The 25,594-nt window shown below is 40.9% G+C and overlaps 1 protein-coding gene across 6 annotated transcripts in view; it reads left to right on the top strand.

Annotated features, from left to right (window-relative positions):
• Window positions 1-25,594, top strand: part of STXBP6 (syntaxin binding protein 6) — a 263,219-nt gene that overhangs the window by 103,807 nt on the left and 133,818 nt on the right. The window lies entirely within an intron of this gene.

The following is a 25,594-nucleotide window of genomic DNA, read 5'->3' as shown; positions in this document are numbered from 1 at the left end:
TCTAAATCTTATAATCCAGTTATATAGTAGTGCATTGTGCTAAATATATTCAGCTCAGTAGTGAAGAAAAACTGGTCTTTATTATCCATAGCAATTAAGTTTTCAAATGTCCTTCTTGACTTCAGAACGAAACCTGGCAGTTTTCATTGAGTGTACCTTTGTAACAAAGAATTCAGGATTTAATTACTGAATGTCATAAGGAACATAGAACAGATGTAAAAAATGTAAGGTTTTGATTCTGATGGAACTTTGAGAATAAATCATTTATCAGTTAAGATTCTGTTCAGCTGCACATAATGAAAAACCTGAATAAACCATGGCTTCAACAAATTGGGAATGTGTTTTTTCACCTAGGCATCCAGGGTGGGTATCACCACTCTTCCGCCTTTTAGCTCTGCCTGAGTTGCCTTGTGGTTGCAAGAGGAATGGGCCACCTGCAGGGTCACACCTGCCTTTCTGGAAGGCAGAAGGGTCAAACCAGGAGACAAAAGGAGCAAGCCAGCTTTCAAAGAGTTCTCCCAGAAACCCAGGTGACCAGCAAGTGTGTTTCATTGGTCAAGACAAAGTCACATGGCCACGCTCAGCCTTGAGTGAGGCTGAAAACACAGTGCCACCTTCCCATCGCCAAAATCAGGGTTCTGTTGAGAAGAAAATGGATATTGGGTGGGCTACTGATAGCCCTGTCATCCCCTGGAGAGTGAACATACACATTTTCTGAAAGGGTCTTCACCTTAAAGAAGTAATTCTAATTAAGATTTTTCTCTGACCCTTCTTTCACTTGTTTTCTTCTCTGGGCCACGTCACTTTCCTCTTTACTAGTAAGTGTACCCATCTTGATGTTTCTGCTTCATAGCAATCAGTTCAAAAACAATTAAATATGCTCTTAGCTATTGGTCTGTGAATTGGGAAGAGGCCAAAAGGGCACAAGTCACCCCATTACCTTTTGTGGAGATTCATGCCATTTGTGAGTAATTGACTTGCTCTTTTCGCGGTCTTCACAGCACTCACTACCTGCCCTCACATCAAGGGTGGCTGTGTTCAATAAATGCTGAATAAAAAATAAAACTGTCAGTGATAAAAGCATGAGGACGAGGTAACTGGCCATTGGATTCTGGCCATTTCATTATTCTTGGGAAGAAGGTGAGAGAATACTGTTCGTGCATTGTGATGACAGTTTTCTGCAGAACACACTGTCTCCCACCCACCGTGGCCCCTGAGGGTCCTTAATCTCGTCCCCTCCGTGATGGGACTGTATGTGGCAGGTACCACTGTAACCACCGGGGAGTTTTCTCACACACTCACCTCCTCCTTCCCACCTTCACCCAATGAGGGTGAGCCATTTCCAGGTAGTCTACTGGTGTCACCCTTCTGCCTCCTCTGGATGGAGTTGTTGGCAATGTGCCTTTGATTATCCAGTCTGCTTTGAAATATGGTTCTAATTTTCTCCAATGAAAATGAGGCCCAGATGGTACCCCTTGTGTGCCTTTGGTCCTTTGGTCTCATTATCACTCTTAAGACGTCCACCAAAGGGATCGAAAATGGTTCAAGACGTATTTGAAGAGTTGGTTTCTGGTTTTCTTCTGCTTACTCTGCTTCCCTTCATTTTCTTTTAGGAATCCTGTCAAACTCCATCCTGCAGTTTCATTGAATCATTGCTCTTTACAAGTTGACTGTGTTCCCAACCCCAGATTTTCACTCTCTCCTCTTCTCAGCAGCCAATCTCTTCACAGTCTCATTTCTCAAACACAGGATGAGTTGAAATAAGCGCCTCCCCCAGACAGATGTGCTGAGGAGGCACTTGTGCAGATGCACAGCATGGAAGCCTGTTGGCATTCAGCCAGCAGTGCCTGGACCTGTACTCATGGGCTCTCAGAGACTGGAGGAAGTTTTACCTCATTCATTAATTTGTACAAGTCTCTGGGACTGGTGGTCCCTGAGTTAAGTACATATGATGGCACTCTCTCAGGCAGAGGAAGGAGCCAAGGAAGAGGGAGAACTGACACAAAAAAGGGTAGACACCTAGGAGTAGGTAGGGGGGTGCACCAGGTGGAGGGTTCCTGGCCTGACCCCAGGGGGGAGAACCTATTGCTGGGCTCTGTATTCATGGCAGTAGCTAGTGGATACAGGGTCTACTCCGTAATGGCCCCTGGACAAAAGTTGGGACTCCATTTAGAATTATAAGCTTGTAAAGATCTGTTGTTTGCTTATTTCTTTATTATTCACAACCCTCTGACACTCATATTATAATAGCCACTTTTTTTTTTTGGTGGTACATGGGCCTCCCACTGTTGTGGCCTCTCCCATTGTGGAGCACAGGCTCCGGACGCGCAGGCTCAGCGGCCATGGCTCATGGGCCCAGCCGCTCCGCGGTATGTGGGATTTTCCCGGACCGGGGCATGAGCCCGTGTCCCCTGCATCGGCAGACGGACTCTCAACCACTGCGCCACCAGGGAAGCCCAGTAGCCACTCTTTTCCCTAACCCCACACACAACCTTCGTGTCTGTGTCAGCCGTATGGATTAATCTGATGAACTTGCATATTTTTCCATCTTCCTTTATTTGCATTTCCTGTTTCTGGACTCATCTGAATTTGGTGAGTCCTTCCAACTTCCCCTCACATGTCTGTCCCAGATCCCTGCTTGAGTCCCCCAGCCTGATTGGATGCCCCTCACCTGTACTCCCATAGTGTCCTTGTGCATCCTAGTCACATTGTCCTGTAGTTTAGGTTTGCTCGTCTTCCCTCCTCCTAGATGGCAGAACTTTGAGGTTAGTGACCAAATGTTATTCAGCATCCTAAACACAGTGTCTAACCTGGTGTCTGACAGAAGGTATTTGCTCAGTACTATTAGCTGAATTCATGGATAAAACCTAAAGAAACTGGTTCTGTTGTCAGATGTCACAGCTGCATTTTTCATCTCTCCAGTTCACATGATAGATCCTACTTGCCAAGTCCCTGTATGATTACTTAGCTTCAGTGTCTATTTGGGTTTGGGGTGAGGTGGAGTGGAGTGGGGGAAGTTGCTGTTGGAAGAGAGAGGAAGGGGATTGATTTCAGAAAAAGGTTTGCTTGCAGGTCAACAGGTCTCTGACATGCACCAGCATAAAAATCGACCTACGGTCCTTATCAGTCTACAGACAGCCTATTTACTGAAAGGTCAAAAAGGAGGCATCGAGCATCACGGCAGGGGAGCAATAATGAAAAGCAGCCGATGACAGATTCAGGATAAAGGGAAGATGAACATCATCTTAACCACAGACTGTACAAACACTTCATGCATTTCTCACCCATGGACCCACCATCTGGCTGAATGCTTTCAATATGAATGTCCATTTTCCGTAATCACAATTCTGAGCTGAACTTTGCCTTGTCGCTTTCAGCAATCGTATTTCCCACTAAGGTTACGTGTGCCTATGTGAAGGGAAGAGTTTTGGAACTGGAACCATTCCTTCTCCATTCCTTCTAAATACCAGATCTTATCATTTTATCTTATATTGGGAACCATCCCAGTAAAACTCATCCTTTTCACCCCAGTTGGCTGGTTTACTTCTTCAGGTACCAATTGGATAGACAGGCAGGTCATCCTCCAAAGTTAATCTCTAGGGCTTACATTGCTCTCTCAGCTTTATAAAAACATGACTATCTCAAAAAAAGAGCAATATTTGGGGACTGGAGTGTAAGAGGTCAGTAAGACATAGCTTTTTAAGATACTGGGCAAACAGGCAATAGAACCCCTCTCTTTCTAAAGGATGTGGATGGGGCCTCAAGTTGCTGTATTCTGTAATATAAAGGTCTAGAGGTGTGCTGTCCAGTATGGCAGCAACAAGCTATATGTGACTTTGAACACTTGTAATTAAAACTAGTCCCAATTAAGTTGTGTTGTATGTCTAATATATACACCAGATTTTGAAGATTTAGTACAAAAGAAAAGAATGTGAAATAACTCAACAAACTTTTTATGTGTGTTACATGTTGGGTTAATTAAAATAAATTATTAATGTCATCTGTTTCTTTTTACTTTTTAAGGTAGCTGTTAGAAAATGAATGTTGTCCACGTTTTACTCTATTGGACAGTGAAGCTCTAGTGTTGTGACATCATGATACAGTGCACATGCAGTATACATAGTAGGAATTCAATAAACCTATCTTGATAGCTTTGACTTAGAGATAATGGCCATTCCCACCTTCAGAACAACAGAAAATTCCTCATCTTCCCTTTTCAGATTAGCCCAACAAAGCTGTAACTCCAAGGGTACATATATCTAATTGAACCTTTTGCTAAAATCTTTCATTTATCTCTGTTGTTTCCAGAGGAAACCAGTGCTTTTCAGTTGCCTAACTGAGCGTCTAGGGTTGGAGTTAAGACTTCCCAAACTAGAATAGAAGTCAGGAAGTCAGACACCAAGAGCCAGAATTACGTTCATCCATATGGTCTGCTGATGCAGTATCTCTGTTGCCTTGGCCACCAGATCACCACGAGGGGATGTAAATGTTATTAGGCAAATGCAGCAAAACATCTTGGTATTTAGCTTAATCTAAATTAATCGTACCTCTTTAGACAAAGGCAAATAAGTGCAATGTGGTTATTTTCTTTTCATATAATGTTGAGATGTAATTAATTTACTGCCTTTCAATCCCTCATACCCACCTAATTTTTTTCAATTCTGGGTTAATGGTACTTTCTGGAGTTGACTACTTAAGTGTTCTTTTTCCCCTGGACATCAACAGCCTGCTTTGTTAGTTCACCAGTGAGGCTTATTTGAGCATGTTGAACAAGTGTTTATGCAGAAACTGGGCTAGACCATGTCTTAAATCAGCATGGTGACTTTTCTAATAGGAATGTCTGGCTAATGGGGAGAGGACTTGATGGTTAGGGGTTTTGTGAAATCTTTTGGGTGTGGTTCACCACGGAGATGCTTTTTGTTCTGTTTCCAGGAAGGCCAGGGCTGACTTGCCCCCATTAGGAGCAAATAATATTTAAAAATTCAAACATCATTCCTTATAATGCAGTTTAGTTCTGGTATAATGAGCAAACTTTGTTTTGTACTTTTTTCCCCTTTTCTTATTAAAAGCTGAAAGAGTGACTTCCTCTGGCCCTTAGAATCGGGAAGGGGATCTGGTGTAGACATCAATTTTTGAATGCCTTAGAAATGGAGGAACAGTGTCTAATATAAAATGGACAGGACTCTTGTGGTGGATGTTATTTTTCTTAGCAGAGATAAAGTGTGAAGTTAAGTATTACAATCATAAAATCATCAAAGAAGAGAGAAATGGAATCTTTTGAAAGACTGAATCTTTGCATGACTGTGTTAGCTGTTATAGAGATATTAGGAGATAAGCAATCCTCAGCGCTGGTAAGCAGGGCACAGCATCTGATGAAGCAGCTCTCCTGCGGTTACCTGTTTACACATTGTGGTTAATATTACCACTTCTGTTTTTTTTTAAAAGAGCTGAGATTGCCATGCTCCCTGCATATTTTGTGTTTTCAGTCCAACAGCCAAATACGAGAATCTAGCCCTGATGTTCTCCTATCTAAAGTTTTATGTGATTTCCATTGCCTGATACGATGTGTGCACTGTAGATAAACAAGATGAATTATTTTCTTGTCCACATAAAGCTAGGCAGAATTTTTGTGTATAATTTTACATCTAATTAACGTGTTACTGCATTTGTAGTGGTAAAGTATAAGTGATTTTTGATTGGCAGTTCTAAAATGCCTTCCATCCATAAAGCCCAGAACACTGGAAGCAAAATGATTACCCAAATCTTGAAAACCTGAACATACACAGGCAATATTCTTTTATCTCAGCCAAATGGCTATGTGCACATGTACACACACACATACACACACAGGGACTATAAAGCTTAATGTCAAATGGTAATATTTAAAGACAAAAGTTATAGCCAGGAAAATAATTGCTTAATTATTATCATGTTTCTGGGTGTTCACATGTTTAAAACGTATCAGCTATAGTCAGAAATGGTAATATAAATTACTTTGTTTCCTATATTTCTAAGATATATATATATATTTTACATTTTATTCTGCAGTTGGGATATATCTTAGAGTCTGTGACATCTTTAAATTGTTATCAGCCAGGTGGCCATCGTGACATAATTGTGATTGCTGTGCAGACTGGATATAACTGCCCATATTGTCATCATGTCATTTAAGGTAGATGGGATTTAATTGCCCTGTAAGCTGCCTTCAAAAAGATTATGCCATTCAGTGTATATATAAAGGCACAGGAACAGAGCAACGTGATATATGGTAAGTCTAAGTCTAAAAGAGCTCTTTCAGAAAGTATGAAATAGAAGAGTGTGGTCAAAAAGCATTGTGTCACGGTTTAATTGATGATTTCTTTACTTATTTAGAGTTACATTAATAACAGTACATCTCGATAATCAGTAGTGACCTGGATATGATGAAAACCAAAATATGAGATCAGGGTCTTTGCGAAGCGAACGTAGGTTTTTCTCCTTTACATTCTTCCTGTGGGTATATTTTCCATTTCTCCATCTCACTACAAACTAGTGATCTCTTCTGTTTGATGCAGCATTGCTGACTCAGCATCCAGAGAGCATGCCCCTCTGGGTTTGGTGCATCTGATGCATCCCCTGAGTGAGCTAAGGAACAATCCACCTGTGCTCTTTGGCCCATAGTCTGTGTTTGTGTGTGTGTGTGTGTGTGTGTACAATAGTGTTGAAAAGGCAAATGGCCAGTGTTCAAGTCGAGTTGGGACTAATGAAACAGAGAAAGCCATTAGACTCCCAAATGGCCCTAAGTCTTGACTGTGACCTAACACAGGTCTCTAGCCGACAGAGCTAATCTGCTACAGACACAAAAACTAAGCTAAGTTCAAAGACATCTGGTCCTACCCAACCTAAAGCTACACTTGTAAATGAAAGGAAGCCTCACATGTGCTCTGTGACTCTACATGCATTCTCCTGTTTTTCTTGTTTGTTTGAGACTCCTGGGCTAGATCTCTCCTGTGAAAGTAGATATGAATGAGAGTTGCCAAGTTGTTTCTGTCTGGTCCATGCATGGATGCTAAGTTGTTTTGTGGTATGTGTTTATCAGGAAATGATTATTTCCATGGACAATGCAACATTTGAGAAGAAACCCTTTCTAGGTGGAGATACATCAACTAATCTTGGATTTCAAGGAAAGACTTCAAAGAAAAAGCAATCTAGTATAATTCTATTCTAGTTTATTCTAATTCTGTAATTCTATAATTCCAAGCTTATTATAATTCCATAATTGTGTATTCTAAAAGTAGAGGTTTTATATTTTTATGGACATGTTTACTCTCATGTTTTCAGACAGTACTATTTTTTTGTATGCAAAGCCCATCCGACTTCATCTTGGATTATCTTAAATTTCACTTCCTCTTGCAATTCATTTACTGCATGTACTTCCACAGTTTTCTTTTTCCTGTTAAAATTCAGATCATTCTTACTTGTTTTGCTTTAGTTTGACTTTTGATGAGCTCTTTTTCACATGAATCGTGCATATGGATTTTTTTCCTGGTTTTTGTTTTTTTATCTGTTCTCTCTCTCTCTTTTTTTTTTTTTTGGACATTTTACCTTCAGTTCATTTTCAACTTTATTTTCTACCTTTTCTACATCTTCTACCCTTTTCTCCATTGCCCAAAATTTATTTCCTTAATTTGGAGATTCCTATATTATCAATGTTGTCCAGCAATATCTATCTCCAGTGGAGAGGCTCTGCAGGAAACATTATGGTAAAATGGTTTATTGCTTTGAGAAATTGAGTGCACATAAAAATCCTACATTTGCCCTTTCCACTTTTTCATATTTACTAAATGAGTTTCATTCAATGCTATATTTGAATATCAATTTTTGTAAAATACAGCTCTAGATGGTACAGAATTTCTCTCTGGGAAGATGAGTCTCCTAGAGAGGTTTCCATCCTTTCTTTTTGTGCCCCCCGCTCTTCCACCCATCCCACTGTCCTGCTCACCATACTCCAATACCTGAAACATGGCAGGTATTCTGCAAATACAGTTGAATGAGCGAGTCTGTCTTTAAAATGTATTTTTTTCCTTCCCCCAAAAGAAAGAAGCCCAACTGTGCCAGGAGAAGTTTGGTGGAAGCTCTGAGGAATGAGGGAGAAAATGGACAATGACTCTTAGCATCTGACTTTTTCATCTTGGGTTGGGGAAGTTGGTTAAACAATAGCTTTCTGAGGATGTGCAATATGCTTACAAAAGAAGGTATTAATTTTTACACTTCCAGGTGATTTCTTTTAATTACTTTTATTCCAAAATCAGTGTAATAATCATTTAAAAGTTTTCTTGTGAAAGAGCCGAAATCCTTAATCCCGTTACTCAAACTCACGCTTTTCAGCCCTTGCCCACGTTCTTTCATACAGTTGTGATTTTAGTAAACCAACCCTTCTCTATATCTGAGTAGGATGTCTCAAGAAATGTTCTCTTTCATGTTCCTGGTTAATTGTGATGGGAGACATTCTGGGTGTGATCACCAGAATAATGAAGTGATTTATTTAGTTCATAGAGAATAAGGCACAGAGCATTCCCCCCCTCCCCCCAACAGTCATCGTGAAAGAATTTATTTCCCAGGCTACTATATGCAGGTAAAAGTTGTGTTCATAAAATCTGTGTTACAACTAGCGCAATGCTTGTCTCAAAAACGTGTGCTCAAGATTTCCTTATAAAGGATATGCTTTATTTTTTTAAGGAAATGGGGCTTTTCTTCAGAAACTACAAGTTCAAGGGACAAATGAAAAATACATGAAAAAAAATACTTTCCACAACTTTAGGAAAATGCAGGTGCAGTGAGATTTTAGACCAGTGCAGACTATGTTATCTCTGAGTGATTTGTCATGGTCCTGCTCTACCTGAGCAGTGTGATGAGCCATCAGAAGAACACATCACAGCCTAAAGTGGATTTGCTTTCAAAACTGGATTCGTCCTGTGCTAACAGAAGCATAGCAGATCTTGAAGAAGCCAAACAATATTTCTGTACCTATGGCCTGGGGAATATTTGTAAGTTAAAGTGCCTCTAAAAGTTCAGCCTTGCACGTTGAAGACACAGCTATGTTCTTTTTCGTGTAGTAATGAAGTGCTGCTTTGTGAGTAGGAGGCTACATATTTTCTGCATTGTCTAGAAGCCATTTTGGTGTGACACTGCTAACATTTCTGCCAGACTACACTATTCTAAGGGCTGGGAACCAAGGGGAGGAAGGGAAAAGAAGTGCAGTGGAACGTGTTTTCATTCCAGCTTATTGAACGATGCCCAGGGTGAAGCAGAGGTCACTCGCCCATCCTTTGTAGAACATTTTTTTTCTCCTCTTCAGCCTTTTCAAGCTGGTACAGTCTATAACGTTTTGTTGCTGGTATAAATATCTAATTTGAAGAAATTCCACTCGTGCTGTATATTCTCCTAGTACTAAGAATCTAAATGCGAAACGAGACAGATGTTTATCAGCTTCCTGGGAAGTTCCACAGTAAAATTTCCTGAAACTGCCGATGTGGGCACAAGTGCTTTTTAGAACTGCCAGCTACTACTTGAAATCTCTGCCGTCTCTGGTAAGAGACAAAATAATTTGTTGTCCCAGAAAAGGAATGGTTTGGACTAGATGTTGTCTTAAGGGAACAGAGATGTTCAGAAATCCAGCCTGTGTGTCTCACACCTTAAAGTGATGGACGGGAAACAGTTTCAGCTCTGTGCAGGTGTGTGGAAAGAGGGAACGAAGATGTTTGCCATTTCAGTGTCTACGGTGTCCAAGGAATGGAAAGATTGAAAGGCTTCCGAGAACTCTTTGATTTTGGAACAACTTTTTTCTGAAAGGCCTATGACTTGCCAAAGAGAAGAATTTTCCCCAAACTTAGAGATTTTATTCAAAATAGCCAGTCTCTTCTTGGGATAGGTGATGAGTAGATTTGTGAAGAATAGATTTTTTTTGGAGGCCTGTGTTCACTCTCTATTTTGGAGCATATTCTTCTTTTCTGCTGGGTTTCAGGGTGAGGTTTGGAAACCTGCAGGGCATATTTCCCTTTGTTGCTCTGCTGAACTTTTACCTGATATCTTCTGTCATCCATTGGCTTTGTAGAATGTCACACTATTTTTTTTTTTTAATCTAGTGCCTATGTTGGGTTTTAGTTTCCAACCCAAGGGAACTACGTGGATTGATATTCAGAGGGCTTTCATTTTTCAGTAAATTTAAAGGACACTTAAAAACTCTATTCTCTTCTGAATACCCGTGTACCAGAATACTAGAAATGTTTAAAAATCTGGAAGTGCATGGTCTCAAGTACCTTTGAAACAAACAAATCAAAATAAACAGTGATCAGATATGAGGACTGCCAGCCTGGCTTGGAAGCTCTGAGCTGGTGATTGCATGTTTTTGCTTTAATCACCAAGATACTAATTTATTTCAGCTATGCGTTTCTTGTTTCTATGTATAGGTTTATCAGTATCTGAAGTGACTGCTCATAAACTGGAAAGTGGTGTCAAAAGCCGGGTAGGTTATCCAGTTCTAATCTGTGTTCACAGTGTGAGGTTGCTAATAGACTAATAAGCTAGTAGGAAAAGAAATAATGAGTTTATGAGCTAGAGACACCATTAAAATTGTAAATGAACAACTTAGCATATGCCTGTGATGAGAATAAAAACAGAAATTGAGGGAAAAAAAAAAACACAAAACGAACCCCAACACGTGATTTGTTTAGAAGCATTGACAGGGAGCAAGGTTGATGAGGGTAAACTGGAATCTCTACATTCCAGAACATTCTTTCCCAGCTTTCCAGTCATTTCCATGGTGCTAGGACCTAAACCCTCCTGTTCCCTTATGTACTTGTACATAGTTTTTAATTCTCCAGTTGTTAGTGATGCATATTTGTATCGATTAGGCCTGGTTTTCTAAGGAAAGTGAGAAGTCTGTAGGGTGCTGACAGATCAGTCTGGTTAGGGCTTGATTATTCTAAATTCGGGAGAACTCTTTTGCAATAGGCAGGGCACCTCAGGGCACCTCTGTGTTTCAGTTTTCTACTGTCTCTTCACCGTCCCTCCACGCACTTGTGCTCAGAGGTGTAACAACGTTGGATAGTAATTCAAAGGCTGTCTGTGCAGTAAATGAAGATTAATGAGAATTAAGCCCTGGATTAATTATAGTTCTCCAGAACTAGAGAAAAATGACTTTTTGTTAAGTTACAAATATAAAGATTTGGGAATATTTCATTTTAAATGTTAATACAGCACAATGAAGGGAGGGAAACTATAATAAAGAAAAATAAGCCCCAAACATAGCTGGTTGACATTTCTGCTAATGTCACCCAAAGGAAAGCTATTGCAATTCATCCATTGGACCAAGAAGGACTGTGGGTCTGACGCAGCACAGAAGCGGGTAAAAAGGACAACGTCAGGAGTGATTTAGAAAATAAATAAACTGTTCTTTGAAGATGTCTTTAGAGAAAAGGTTATTGCAAAGTATAATAGTTAGAAAAACTTTCTCTGGAAATCAAGATTTGAGTGATAACACTCGTTAAAGGATTTTGAGCATAATATGCTCCTGCCTTTGGCAATTACAGATAACATGAAAAATATTCTCGCTTGTTTCACTCGACTCTATTTCAGAAGGATATCAACACAGCCCAGAGGCCAAGGAGGAAGCACCCTCAGCCACTGAGAACCAAAGATTAAGATTTGAGGGAAGATGGATTGTGCAGCCAGGAGGGTGGGAGCGGAAGGACCCTCCAAGGGCGGCCAGGGACCAGGGCTGGGTGTGGAAGCGCAGAAACCCCCAAGGCGGCCTCCATCTCTCACGCACATCAGCCCCGCGTTCATAAACATTCTTCTTCAGTGATGGCTCACAAAATGCCTAATTCTTCACACGGTGCCTGAATATCCTACAGCAAGAGAGAAGAACACTGGCAATTCATCCATTATGGTTTCCTTATACCTCTAATCTTCAGTTGTAGTATTCTGCACACAAGCTTTTACTTGTTCTTGTCCACCAAAAACCTTGAATTTCACCCACTATCTTAAAATTAGGGAACCAGCGTTGGCTAGTAGCAATCAGAAACTTTATTTTTGAAAAAGAAAATAGCAGACGGGCTAACCTTTCCAGAGTACACAGTCTGTTCCAGGTAATAGTCCAAGTGTTGCATGTGTATTAGCTCCTTTGATCTATACCTGTATGGCATGGTTCAGATTATTACCTCCCTTTTAAAGATGAGGAGCCAGGTGTGGAAAGGTGGAGTAACTTGGCCACATTTATGCAGTGGTTAGTGTGGAGCTGGAATAGGAACTGAGGGCCGGGTTTTGTGTTCTGATCCGTTGTGCTATCCTTTCCTATTGGCAAATGACTAGAGCCACATTGGAAATCATTTTATTTGTTTTTTTTAATTTTTATTGAAATACAGTTGATTTACAATATTGTGTTAGTTTCAGGTGTACAGCAAAGTGATTCAGATATATATATGTGTGTGTGTATATGTTTGTATATATATATACACACATATTCTTTTTTAGATTCTTTTCCATTATAGGTTATTACAAGATATTGAGTATAGTTCCCTGTGCTATACAGTAGGTCCTTGTTGGTTATCTATTTTACATATGGTAGTGTGTATATTTTAATCCCAAACTTCTAATTTATCCCCCACCCCTTTCCCCATTGGTAACCATGAGTTTGGAAATCGTTTTTTAAATCTTAATTTAGCATTTATTTATTTACAGCGCTACTCTCCAGCTCTAGGTATGAACACACACACAAAAAATGGTAGCAGAGTACTAATAGAGTTCCTTAGCCTATATGTTTTTCTCAACAGTCACAGGGAGTAAAAATGTGTGAAATCTCACCTCTTTAACTTGCCTGACATTAATTGTTACTTGCCCGAATGAAAGGCCATGAGATAGACTAAACCCATGGTTCCTACCTGGAGGAAGAGGTATCCATACCTGACTAGGCAGAACAATGTTGTGAACCCAGGGACATCTAGAGAAGCAATTTCAGAAAGTGGGTTTAATCTCCCCTATTAGACCCTCACTTCTTGTCGTAATTTTCACCACCTACTCTCAGTTCCCATCGTGTTCTAGCCCCTTTTAGCAAGAACTTTTTTCCTTTCCTTTCTTCCTTTCCTTGCCTTTCCCCGACTTTGCTACACTGGTGGGAAATCGAATAAATGCTTGCTTGTTTCTTTATCCAAAGAAGAAAAGTGGAAAGAAACAAGCATAAAAGCTCCTTGCCAAAAATTGAATACAATTAGGCAGGCAGCAGAGCAGAAATATTTGAGGGTGTATCAGAGCCCTCCCTGAGGAAATAGTTCCATTGTAACAGTACTGTTGCATCTTTGTTTTAGGCCTAAGCCACTCAGAAACACTTGCCCCTTTCTAGGTGACACAGTCTAGGGGACTTCTGACAGGGGCGAGGTGAAATGCTGATTTTTTTGTGTTGTGAGGTAACTTCCAAACAAGTCAGAGAGTTGTTTTTCAGTTGGATTCTTCTCCCTTACCCTCTTTAATGTAGGGAAAGGATGGAGATTATAAAATTTCTTTCTGGGGGGTATTCGCAGGTTATGGAATACTGTAAAAACCTGTGTGTGAGCTTATTCAGTGTTTTTAAAGTCAATTAATTAAGCAATTACTACAGTTTTGCTTGGTCCATGTATATGGTTCTGTTAAACTTTAAAAGTAGAGTTGCTTGGGCTTCCCTGGTGGCGCAGTGGTTGAGAGTCTGCCTGCCGATGCAGGGGACACAGGTTCGTGCCCCGGTCTGGGAAGATCCCACATGCTGCGGAGCGGCTGGGCCCGTGAGCCATGGCCACTGAGCCTGCGCGTCCGGAGCCTGTGCTCCGCAACGGGAGAGGCCACAACAGTGAGAGGCCTGCGTACCGCAAAAAAAAAAAAAAAAAAAAAGTAGAATTGCTTGTTTCTGAGAAATGACTCAAAAATCCTGTGGAGCTGAGAAGCATCTGAGTATAGAGAAATGCCGAGACCCCTTGTCCTTGGTATTTCCTCTGGGACAGGGCAGCTCCCAGGACTGAACCAGAAGGTTCCCATCTCCCTCTGCTATTGTAGTTTTACGTTTATGGAGGCAAATACCTGAGTAGCAGTGACATCTCCTTAACAGTGTTTTCTGGCCCATGTTACTTCAGTTGTTTTGCTTCTGTAATTGCTTATGCCTGGAATGGAATTAGTTGTATAAAGTCTCTAGTAATGGCAGGAAATATTCTGATCTTCAGGCTACCTAGGGTCTTTGTGTTCATCTGATTGCAGTGTGCTTCATGTGCCACTGACACCTGGGCACAGGCTGTCTTCTTTATCTAGGTGTGTCTTGCAGTGAGCAGAGAAGGACTCTTGGGATTGTTGTCTAAACCACATTTTGTGAATAATCAAATGAAAATGCTTTTAGGGGAATTCACCATTTAATGATATTCTATTGTGAATTCACTTTTAAGGGCAAGTGTTACCCCTATGTAATTCCGTACCTCTCTACGTGTTACAAAGGTGGGGTGCATTTGTGACTGCGAGTAGTTTCTCAAATTGAGTACCATACCCTGAATGCAGCACTGTACTGAAACCTGCTAACTGAATGGGCGGAAGAGTATCTTGGTACAATGGTATCCACTTTTTATGGTAGCTAATTCTTAGCTATAACTTTTCTGGAGAAATTTGTAGAAGACAAAGGAGGCCAGTAGGTATCACTTCCTTTTAACAATTCCCTGAACTTCCCCCTTTGCAGAATTAATTGTTCCCTTCTATAAGTATAGCTTGTCATAATCTGACATCTACTCAGCCATGACCCTATCTATGTCCCCACTGAGTGTGATTGCCCGGACCCAGAGACTGGGGCTTAGTGATCTGGGTCTCTGCTAATACCAGCACAACGGTGAATATATGGGCAATAAACACGTGCTTGCCTTATTGAATTCTTCAAAGAAATCGATAGGTGAAGAGATGGCTAGTGAGAATGTAGAAACACCAGATAGGGCGCAGAGTTAATAAGAACTAAAAGTAGGTCATTGACCATTGCCACACTTACTTTTTTCTAACTACTCCCTTGGAGTTTGAGATTTTATCTACTTCTAAGTGAACTCAAAGGCCTGTAGTAATTTGAAATTTTTTTCCGAGAAATAATAGCATTGTTGGGTTAGAAATGAGTCCCTTAGCTCATTGTGAGTGTGCCTGTCAACCACTCAGCATCTCCATTTCAGTATAGTTTGAGTCTCTGTTTATCCCAGAATAAGAAGAACATTTTCTGAGCCATTTTCACAAAAATGCAAGACTGCTAATGCAGCAGAGTGAAGAAATAAAAATAAACTGATGGCCCACACACAGATGGATATTTGATAGCTGGCAGTGCAGGTCACTGGAGCACTGATGAGCTGACTGTTCAATAATTGGAACCATGACATTCGATTATGTTTGATGAGAAGATAGTGGACCTTTAGCTCACACCAGAACCAAAAATCAATTCAAGGTAGACTAAAGATATAAATGTAAAAAGCAAAGCCTTAAAGCTTTTAGTGGAAAAAATGTAGGAGTCTGTATTTACTTTCTTGGGGTAAAGAAGGATTTCCTAAATGACTAGAGAAAGGACAAATCATAAGGGAAAAGATTAATTTGACTATGTTAACATGAAAATCTTTTGTGCACAGAAAAGCACCATCAACAAAATGAAAAGATCCCTGCATTCAAGGAAAAGATATTTGCAACTTTGTGTAACTGACAAAGGATTAGAATAGAAGAAGAATTTTCCACAAATCAATAAGAACAACCCAGTAGAAAGTGGACAAAGGCTTGGGGTAGGTAGGTCAAAGAAGAGGAAATGCGAATCAGCAGTAAGCATGAAAGATGCTCAGCCTCACTAGTAATCAGGAAAATGTAAATGAAATGCCATTTCACACTAATCAGGTTTGAAAAAGTTTTTGAAATTTGGTAGTACAAGCATTGGTGAAAGTATAGAGCAATGGGAGGTCTAACACCTTGTGAATGGAAATGTAAATCAATTCAACCACCTTGGAGAACCATTTGGCAACAGGTCCTTAAGTGTAAGATATGTTTATAGGGCTTGGCTACTAGCTACACCCTAGAGAAACTGACATATTCATAAGGAAACATGAAAAAGAATTTTCAGGGCAACATTGTAATATTGAAAAATTGAGCATAGGAAAATGGGTGAATACATTGTGCTATTTTAATGAAATGGGATACTATACAGCAGTGACAGTAACTAAAGGTACAGGAATCAACATGAATAAATTTCACAAACAAAATGTTGAGGAAAAATAGCTAGTTGTGGGAGGAAATATTTCCTGTGCTTCCATTTACATAAAGTTTACAAACATAAAAAATGTTACATATTGTGTGCAGTTAGTAACATATGAGTATAATGACATGCAGAGGCATTGTTAACATCAAATTCAGGGTTTTGGTCACCGTTGTCGGGGACAGGGAAAATGTGATCAGGAATGGATATGTGAGGTGCTTGCTATGGATTATTTCTTATATTGAATGTCAGAAATATTTCATATTAAAATTAAGCAAAAAGAAGGAATATTTCTTAACTAAGGGATAGGAATCAGATTAAAGATTAAGATACTAAATTCCAGATAGCTCAAATCTGTGTCATAAGTCCATCGTTGAACTGGACATGCCATTCTTTCATTTAAATTCATTAATGGTCAGAATCTACTTCTCCATCTAATGTACGTGTTCATTAGTTAAAAGTGCTCTCAACACTGCGTCTGCTTCTCACCTATCAGAGCTATCAATGCCATTAATTTTCCTCTCTTTAAAATACATCACCAAGGGCTCATTTTCCTCTTGCCACAGTCAGGCTATCATCTCTGTAAAGATAATCTCTTTCCCTTTCTTATTTATGACCTTCCCCGTACTAAATCTTCATGGCTGGAATTCTGCTTGTTTTTAACATTCTTCCTAGAATGCATCTTTTTTTCTATAGCCTTCTAATTCCTTTATGTCCGCAGCAATGCTGCCCTTTCCAGCCGCAGCCTGGACACAAGATAAATGCATCCTTCCACTTGAGACATTCTTTGTTTTACATCTCTGCCCAGAGAGCACGTATGACCAGGAGTCAAAAGGTGGTCAGGTCTGCTCTTGGTTCCCCCACATACTGACTGCCTGGCTTTGCAGACATCACTTAGTCCCTCTGAGCCTCATTTTTCTTCTCTCTAGGATAAGTTAGGGAATTGATTTTTTTTGGGGGGGTGGTACACGGGCCTCTCACTGTTGTGGCCTCTCCCATTGCGGAGCACAGGCTCCTGCGCACAGGCTCAGCGGCCATGGCTCAGGGGCCCAGCCGCTCTGCAGCATGTGGGATCTTCCCGGACCGGGGCACGAACCCATGTCCCCTGAATCGGCAGGCAGACTCTCAACCACTGTGCCACCAGGGAAGCCCAGGGAATTGATTTTGATGAGCTCTAAAGTGACCTCCAGGTCGGGAATTGTGTGCTAATTTTCCACCTGGAGAGAGGGAAGTGTGAGGGAGAAGAATTGAGGGGAGAAGGCAGAAAGAGGTGAAAAAAGGACCGAGGACCTAATAGAGGGGTTGGAGGGTGACTCATTCTGGTGAGATGACTGCTGAGAGAGTAAAGGAAGGAACCTACGAAATCCAGTTGTAAAAAGGAAGACCCAGGTAAACTCCTGAGGGGTGAGAGGACTCTTGGCAAGGCCTGGAACAGGATGCATGGTGTCCTGAAGAAGCAGGATGAAGATGGGGGAATGTGGGAGTCCACTGGGTGTCTTACCAAGTAAGGGTGATGGAGGGGGGTAGGCAGCAGAAAGCAGGGAGCACAGGGACCAAGTGATAGAGAGTGTGGGAAGGGGGGGGCGACTTTGAAACAAGAAATAGCTGAGATGTAAAAGGAAGGGTTGGAGCTTCTGAGCCATGTTCTTATTTTAAAATATAGTAGGAAGGGCAGTAGTCAATAAAGTAGGTTAAAATAGGCAGATGGGGGCGATTTCCTTCCTATGAGAAAATGACTGTAATTTGCTGTCTGACATTCCGGAGCTGTTGGGGACTCTGTGCGTGTGCCTGGGCACCATGGATCTTTGTTCTGGAGTGAACAGGGACAGGCCTTCCGCTGGTAGCAAAAAGGGATAACAAGTTCCTGTTACTTTAATGCCAGTTAATTTTAAACCTTGAATTGGTCTAGCCACCTACCCTGTTACAATGAAATTGCATTTAAACAAAAAGAAACAACTTACACAGGATACCACTTGACAGCCAGAAAGAAAGGATATTATATAGATTGAATTAAGCCAATGCATGTTGGCATGTGTTTGCAAATATTGGAAAATTTTAGTGAAATTACTTTTCTTAGGCCATAACTATAAATTCCTTCATGGAGATCACATTTTGCTCTAAGCACCTTATTAAACTGTTAAAGAGCCATCAAATAGATTCCTGGTGGAGCTGGGAATATATAGCTCACACCAGGTTTGCTTTGTTCAGTGGATGAGAACAGCAGTCATTGTTACCTTGCACTGAGAGCTGGTGTGTACAGCATTGTATTAATTAAGTACTTAAAAAATATTTCTGGCTTCCCTGGTGGCGCAGTGGTTGAGAGTCCGCCTGCCGATGCAGGGGACACAGGTTCGTGCCCCGGTCTGGAAAGATCCCACATGCCGCGGAGTGGCTGGGCCCGTGAGCCATGGCCGCTGAGCCTGCGCGTCCGGAGCCTGTGCTCGGCAATGGGAGAGGCCACAACAGTGAGAGGCCCGCGTACCGCAAAAAAAAAAAAAAAAAAAGTTAGATGTCTTAGGACATTTGATACTGAAGGTGAGAAAATGTGCGACGGTCGGGGCTTGAAGGATCTGATACTGAGGGAGGCGCTGGGATTGACTGGCAGGTGAAGAGGGAGACCGGGCTCATTGAGGTCCTCCGGGAGCCGTGTGACTCCACTGGGGTAAAGGCCTGGCTGGTTAACAGAATTTTTCCAATTCGGATAAGGTTTACTGTATTAATCAGGGTTCTCCAGAGAAATAGCACCGATAGGATATATATAGATAAATACGGAGAGATTTATTATGAAGGATTGGCTCATTTATGGAGCCAGTTATGGAGGCTAAGTCCCGTGATTTGTTATCTGCAAGCTGGAGGCCCAGGGAAGGAGGTGGTGAAGTTCCAGTTTAAACCTGAGAAAAGGCCTGACAACCAGGAGCATTGATATCAGAGGGCAGGAAAAGATGGCTGTCCCAGCTCAGGCAGAGAGCACATTCACCCTTCTTCCACCTTTGTGTTCTCTTCAGGCCCTCAGTGGATTGGTTGACACCCACCCTCATGGTGAGGGCGATGTGCTTCACTCAGTCTGCCCCTCCCAATGCTCATGTCTTCCTGAGACACACGTGCACACACATGCACCCACACCCAGAAATAATGTTTTACCGGCTACTTGGGCATCCCTTAGCCCAGTCAAGTTGACACATAAAATCAACCATCACGTATGGTGAACATTTTATTAAAAATGAAAAAAAAAAGAATAGCTAGAAATGTGCACTTACTCAGGAGCCTTGAGTTTCAAACTCATTAAACTAGAAAAAAGATAAACTATTACCAGCAAGGAAGTACATAGCACAACCCCTGAGGAATCACCTCCTCTCTGTGGAAGCAATAAAGAGAAAATGTTAAGTAGTGTTGATCAAACATTAAAAATTGTTGAGGATTTTAATGAGCAAATGTTTTTAAACTGCTAAAAACATTAAAGATGACTTGTAAATGATAGTCTTGTTATTTTCCTAAAAATGGCTACATTTAACACACCTTCTTTAAAACCTAATTTAGCGTACAAACACCAGACATTTACATAGCTTCCTCCAGTGTGTTTTGGGTATTGAGGTCCTAATTTCTTTGCTTTCTTTGCTTTCTGAATACCAGGCATAAGTACACTCATGAGTTTCAAGACTGGTTTGTGGTACCTTTTGATACCTGGCTGCTGTTTGGTATTCTGTTCCCTTAAATTGGAAAGACCAAGAGCTACATAAGAATTTCTAAAGTTTCTAGATATCAAAATCTTTGGGAAGCTAAACTTTTTTGAGGGTTTCTCTCCTCTCATTTTCCTTTATATTCCCTATTAGGACACAAATGAAGCTTCTATAGTGTTCCATTTGACCTAACTTGTCTCTCTTAGATGTTGTCACCTGAGTAGCTATTTTTCTTCTTATTACAAGCATACCTTCAAAATTTCAGCTCTTGGGCACTGTACGCAAGTCAAAATTTATAAGAGATGAATCTCATTTTTCCCCACGCACCCACCCCATCCTTAACTATGTACCCGTGCATACACGGACACATACACAGGCACACCACGCCCCTTCTCCCACTCCTGTTTTTCCTAACAAGTGCGCATTTATTTAGTTAACCAAATTGCTGTTTTACACAAAAGAGACTGAAGGGTATTAGCAGAGTCACAGGTGTGAGGCGTATTCACAGGTTTGTTAAAATCATCATAGATGGGGAAATTTGCTCCTTCTAATTTCCAAGTAGGAGCAGAATTTAACCTGACTTGAGGGCAATTTGGTTTAAAAAAAAAAAAACCCATTGAATTTTTCTGAAGAGATATAATTCTTCTTTAAAGGAGTCTGATGAACCTTAAAGGTAACTTAAAATCTGTTTTAGGGGGTTATTTTGCATTTATTCACCAGTTGTTAAAACATCCAAAATGTTTTTGTGAAGAACTGGGAAATGAAACACCCTACATTCCTGCCAATGTATTTGTTATGGGGTAGTCTTTCTTTTCCTAGAAACCTTCTTCTTTCTCTCTTTTTTTTAAAACTTTTTATTTTATATTGGAGTATAGCTGATTAACAATGTTGTGATAGTTTCAGGTGCACAGCAAAGGGACTCAGCCATACATATGCATGTATCCATTCTCCCCCATCTTCCTTCTGTTTAATATGATCTACGAGTTACTCTATGATGCACCCATGTCAGAATGAGATTTGATAATGAGGTTATTTTAAGCATGGGAGGCAGAAATTGCCCTGAAAGTACTTGATTTCTGAGTGTGTCTGTTGCATAAGTAAAAGGCAGGCAACACGGGCAGCCCTGACACATCGCACCCCGAGCAGCGGGTCTTGGGAAGGAGGGAGTCAGGCTGTGGGAAGTGACACAGCCTCCGTCATGGCAACAGCAGGCTTCTCATCGGGAGCGCATACTTAGATTCGGAGCACTTGCTCTCCTCCCCGTGTGGGAGCTTGAGCCTACGGCCTCGGAAAAGCACGCGTTACTTCATAGTGCAGTTGGGAAGTTCCTTTCTTTCAAGCGCTTAGTTTAGAATAAAATGGAAACTTAATATTTAAACCAAGTATTTGGCAATGAATGTTCACACATGAGACGTTACGATTTTGCTTTTCCATATTTGATCTGTCAATATTCCGTGGTGCTCCAGGGTGAGAATGTGGTGTCATGGGGAGCAGACAGTATCAGAATGATGCATAATTCAGTCTCTATTATAATAAAGCGTTTGTATTGAATAGATACATCCTTATTCTTCAGCAATTTGACAGACTACCAATTGTAGAGTATTTCATTAAGTGAAACTTTTTTTCCTTTCTTTCACTTCACCAACTAAACAAGATTTCCCATGGGTTAGACATCTATGCCTGCAGTTGATTTTTTTGTTTGGTTGGTTTTTTGTTAAGAACTAATTACACCATTTTTAGAAATTAACTGTGTTCATGATTCTTAGGACTATCAGTGGCTTCCTCACGTCACAAACACCCCATAATTCCAGCTCCTTTGACAGTGACTGTAGGTTAGTATTGACACAATTTAAATAAAACCAACAGAGGCCATGCTTTTGTCCCCTTATTGCTGCCTACCTTTATTTTTTTAAAGAATAGCTTTATTGATATATGTCATAGACCATGGAGTCCACCTATTTAGAGTGTATGATTCCATTTTTTAATATATTCACAGACTTATGAAAATATCACTATCTCTACACAACTCTTTTTTTTTTTTTTTTTTTTTTTTGCGGTATGTGGGCCTCTCACTGTTGTGGCCTCTCCTGTTGCGGAGCACAGGCTCCGGACGCGCAGGCTCAGCGGCCATGGCTCACGGGCCCAGCCGCTCCGTGGCATGTGGGATCCTCCCGGACCAGGGCACGAACCCGTGTCCCCTGCATCGGCAGGTGGGCTCTCAACCACTGCGCCACCAGGGAAGCCCCTACACAACTCTTTTTATCACACCCCCTCCCCCCAAAAATCATACCCCTTGATAGCCACTCCTCACTTCCCTCCTGCCATCCCCTGGCAACCAGTAATTTACTTTCTGTGTCTGTAGATTTACCTATACTGGACATTTCATATAAATAGAAAGATACAGTCTTTTTGACTGGCTGCTTTTATTTAGTATAATTTTTTTAATATAGCATAATGTTTTAAAAGGAATGAAATACTGATATATGCTACAACATGAATATCCATGTCGTAGCATATATCAGTATTTCATTCCTTTTTATTGCTGAGTAATATATACCATTGTATGACTGTACCTCAACTTGTTTATTAATTCATCAGCTGATGGACATTTGAGTCAGTGGTAAGCAGAATGATAGTACCCAAAGATGCCCATGTTCTTATTCCCAGACCTGTGGCATGGCAAAAGGGACTTTGCCAATATAGTTAAGGTCAAGGACCTTTTGAGACGAGATTATCCTCGATTAGCTGGTGGACCTACTCTAATCCCATGAGTCCCTCAAAGTGGACAGCCTTTCATGTCTTTTGTCAAAGGAGGTGTGACTATGGGAGAAGAGGCAAAGAGATGCAATATTTCTGCCTGTGAAGATAGAGGAAGGAAAATTCCATGAGCCAAGGAATTGGGTGGATCCTAGAAGCTGGAAAAGCAAAGAAATGGAATTCTCCCCAAGTCCTTCCAGGAAGGAGTGAGACCTATAGTCTGTAATATAATAAACTTGTGATGTTTTAAGCTATTAAATTTGTGGTAATTTGTTACAGCAGCAACAGAAAATTAATATAGGTTTGTGTCCACTTTGGGGCTTTCATGACCAGTGCTGCTATGAACATTTGTGTCCAAGTATGTGTGAGGACACATGCCTTCATTTTTCTCGGGTATCTACCTAGGAGTGAAATTGCTGGGTCATATGGTAACTGTAAGTATAACATTTTAGGGAACTGCCAGACAGTTTTCCAAGTTGGCTGCACCATTTTACTCTCCCATCAGCAAATATTTCCATTTCTCTACATCCTCACTAACACTTCTTATTATCTGTCCTTTTGATTTTAGTCATCCTAGTGGATGTCAAGTGGTATCTCATTATAGTTTTGATTTGTATTTTCCTAATGACTAATAATGTTGAGTGTCTTTTCATGTGCTCATTAGCCATTTGTAGAAATGGCTTTATAGAAATGTCTATTCAATCTTTATAGAAATGTCTTCAAATCTTTTGTTGATTTTTAACCTTGTGTTGTCTTTGTATTATTTAGTTGTTCTTTATATTCTGGATACAAGTCCCTTATTAGAGCCACGGTTAGCATATATTTTCTCCCAGTCGGTGGGTTGTCTTCTCACTTTATTAATAGTGTCCTTTTGAGCACAAAATGTTTTAATTTCGATGAAGTCCAATTTATTTTTTTCCTTTTATCTCATACGCTTTTAGTGTCTTATCTAAGAAACTACTGCCTAAGCCAACATCACAGAGATTTATAACAAGATTTTTTGAGCATTACCTCTTACTTTGAGATCTGTGATTGATTTTGCGTTAGTTTTTGTGTGTAGTATGGGGTAGGTATCCAGCTTCATTCTTCTGCATGTGGATATCCAGTTTTTCCGGGGCTTAGATACAGTTAATTTTTTTTTTTTTTTTTTTTTTTTTTTTTTCTTTTTGCGGTATGCGGGCCTCTCACTGTTGTGGCCTCTCCCGTTGCGGAGCACAGGCTCCGGACGCGCAGGCCCAGCGGCCATGGCTCACGGGCCCAGCCGCTCCGCGGCATATGGGATCCTCCCAGACCGGGGCACGAACCCGTATCCCCTGCATCGGCAGGCGGACTCTCAACCACTGCGCCACCAGGGAGGCCCCGATACAGTTAATTTTTAATTGGAAATGTTAACCCCCATAGTTTATCCTTGGGTGTTTCCCATGCCGCCGGTGTTTGGGGAGGGCTGCTGCTGCGGCTGTGTTCCATGTTTGGAATTCACCATGCTGGTGACAGGCTTTTCTCACAGGCTTCAGTGAAGAATGTGTAAGGAGTCTCCTGTTCCCAGATGGGTTGCAATACCTTGTCAAAATGTGTGCGAAATTTAGGAAGTCAAACACACTTCTGGCTACCTCGTCCTTTCCCCTTTTCCTCTAGTCTTTGTTTCATTCCTGATGGTATTGGATTTTTTTCTACAAAATCATTACATGAGTTGCCATGATCGGGAAGCCTGTTGAAGAAAAGGGTTTTAATATTACCATTTCCTCACTAATTTAGAGTTGTTCAACTGTTTAAGCCCTTGGAAATTATCAAGTGCACCAGGGGCCCGAATGCATTTTATTCCTCCTCTTCTGGTTTCCTTATGCTCTGCTTCCTGGGCAGAGACGGATTTCTCAGCTATTCCTAAACCGTAGGATTGCTCTGTGCCATCCCTAGTTTATTCATGATAGGATGTCTCTGGAAAGTAATTGTCGCCTAGGAATGGTCATGTGTGTGTCCAGGAGTTAACTACTTCTGATTTCTAAGTTGGAGAGATCCTTACTCTGGAAGGAACTGGTTCCCTAAAGTAGTGTTTCTCAAATTTGAATGTGCATCTAAGTCAGTGGCATGGACATATATACACTACCAAATATAAAACCGATAGCTAGTGGGAAGCAGCCACATAGCACAGGGAGATCAGCTCGGTGCTTTGTGACCACCTAGAGGGGTGGGATAGAGGGGGTGGGAGGGAGGGAGACGCAAGAGGGAAGAGATATGGGGATATACGTATATGTATAGCTGATTCACTTTGTTATAAAGCAGAAACTAACACACCACTGTAAAGCAGTTATACTCCAATAAAGATGTTAAAAAACAAAAGAATGAATTCGAATTCAGTATATCCAGGTAGAGCCTGATATTCCACATTTGGTCCGTGCAGAATCTCACAGGGGTGCTGATGCTATTGGCCCATGAACCACATTTTGAGAAGTCAGGACCCCAGGATCCAAGGTTCTAGGGGGAATTCAGGAACTGGAAACTTTGGATGCATTTTAATCTAGACCCTGAGTTTTCCCTTAAGTTTTCCAGAAACCAGAAAAAAAAATTTTTAATAAAACAAAATATTTCTCCCATACCCTTCAAAATAAGTCTATTTCAGTTACACTCCAGCAGCTGCAGTCAGGTAGAAGTTCAGTTTCTTGAAGAAATGAAAATTTGCCTTCAGAATAATCAGAAATTTTGCTGTGGCTAGTTACATAGTTGCAAAGCCTGGATTTATATGCTCCAGGTGATGTCAGGGTGACATATCTGGAGGGTCTTTTGGTATATTATCCACGTCATGCCTTACAAAGGTGTTACATGATTTATGCTTTGAGAAGAGTGCCCATCTGGCTGTTTTCATGATAAATTTCCCCCAGGTAATTTATGAATGAAGTGGAGGTAAGAGTTG

Source organism: Mesoplodon mirus (assembly GCF_964341445.2).
Source record: "Mesoplodon mirus genome assembly, chromosome: 4".
In the NCBI taxonomy this organism is placed as follows: domain Eukaryota; kingdom Metazoa; phylum Chordata; class Mammalia; order Artiodactyla; family Ziphiidae; genus Mesoplodon; species Mesoplodon mirus.
The sequence above is the reverse complement of the archived record's forward strand: the minus strand, read 5'-3'. Positions and strand labels throughout refer to the sequence as shown.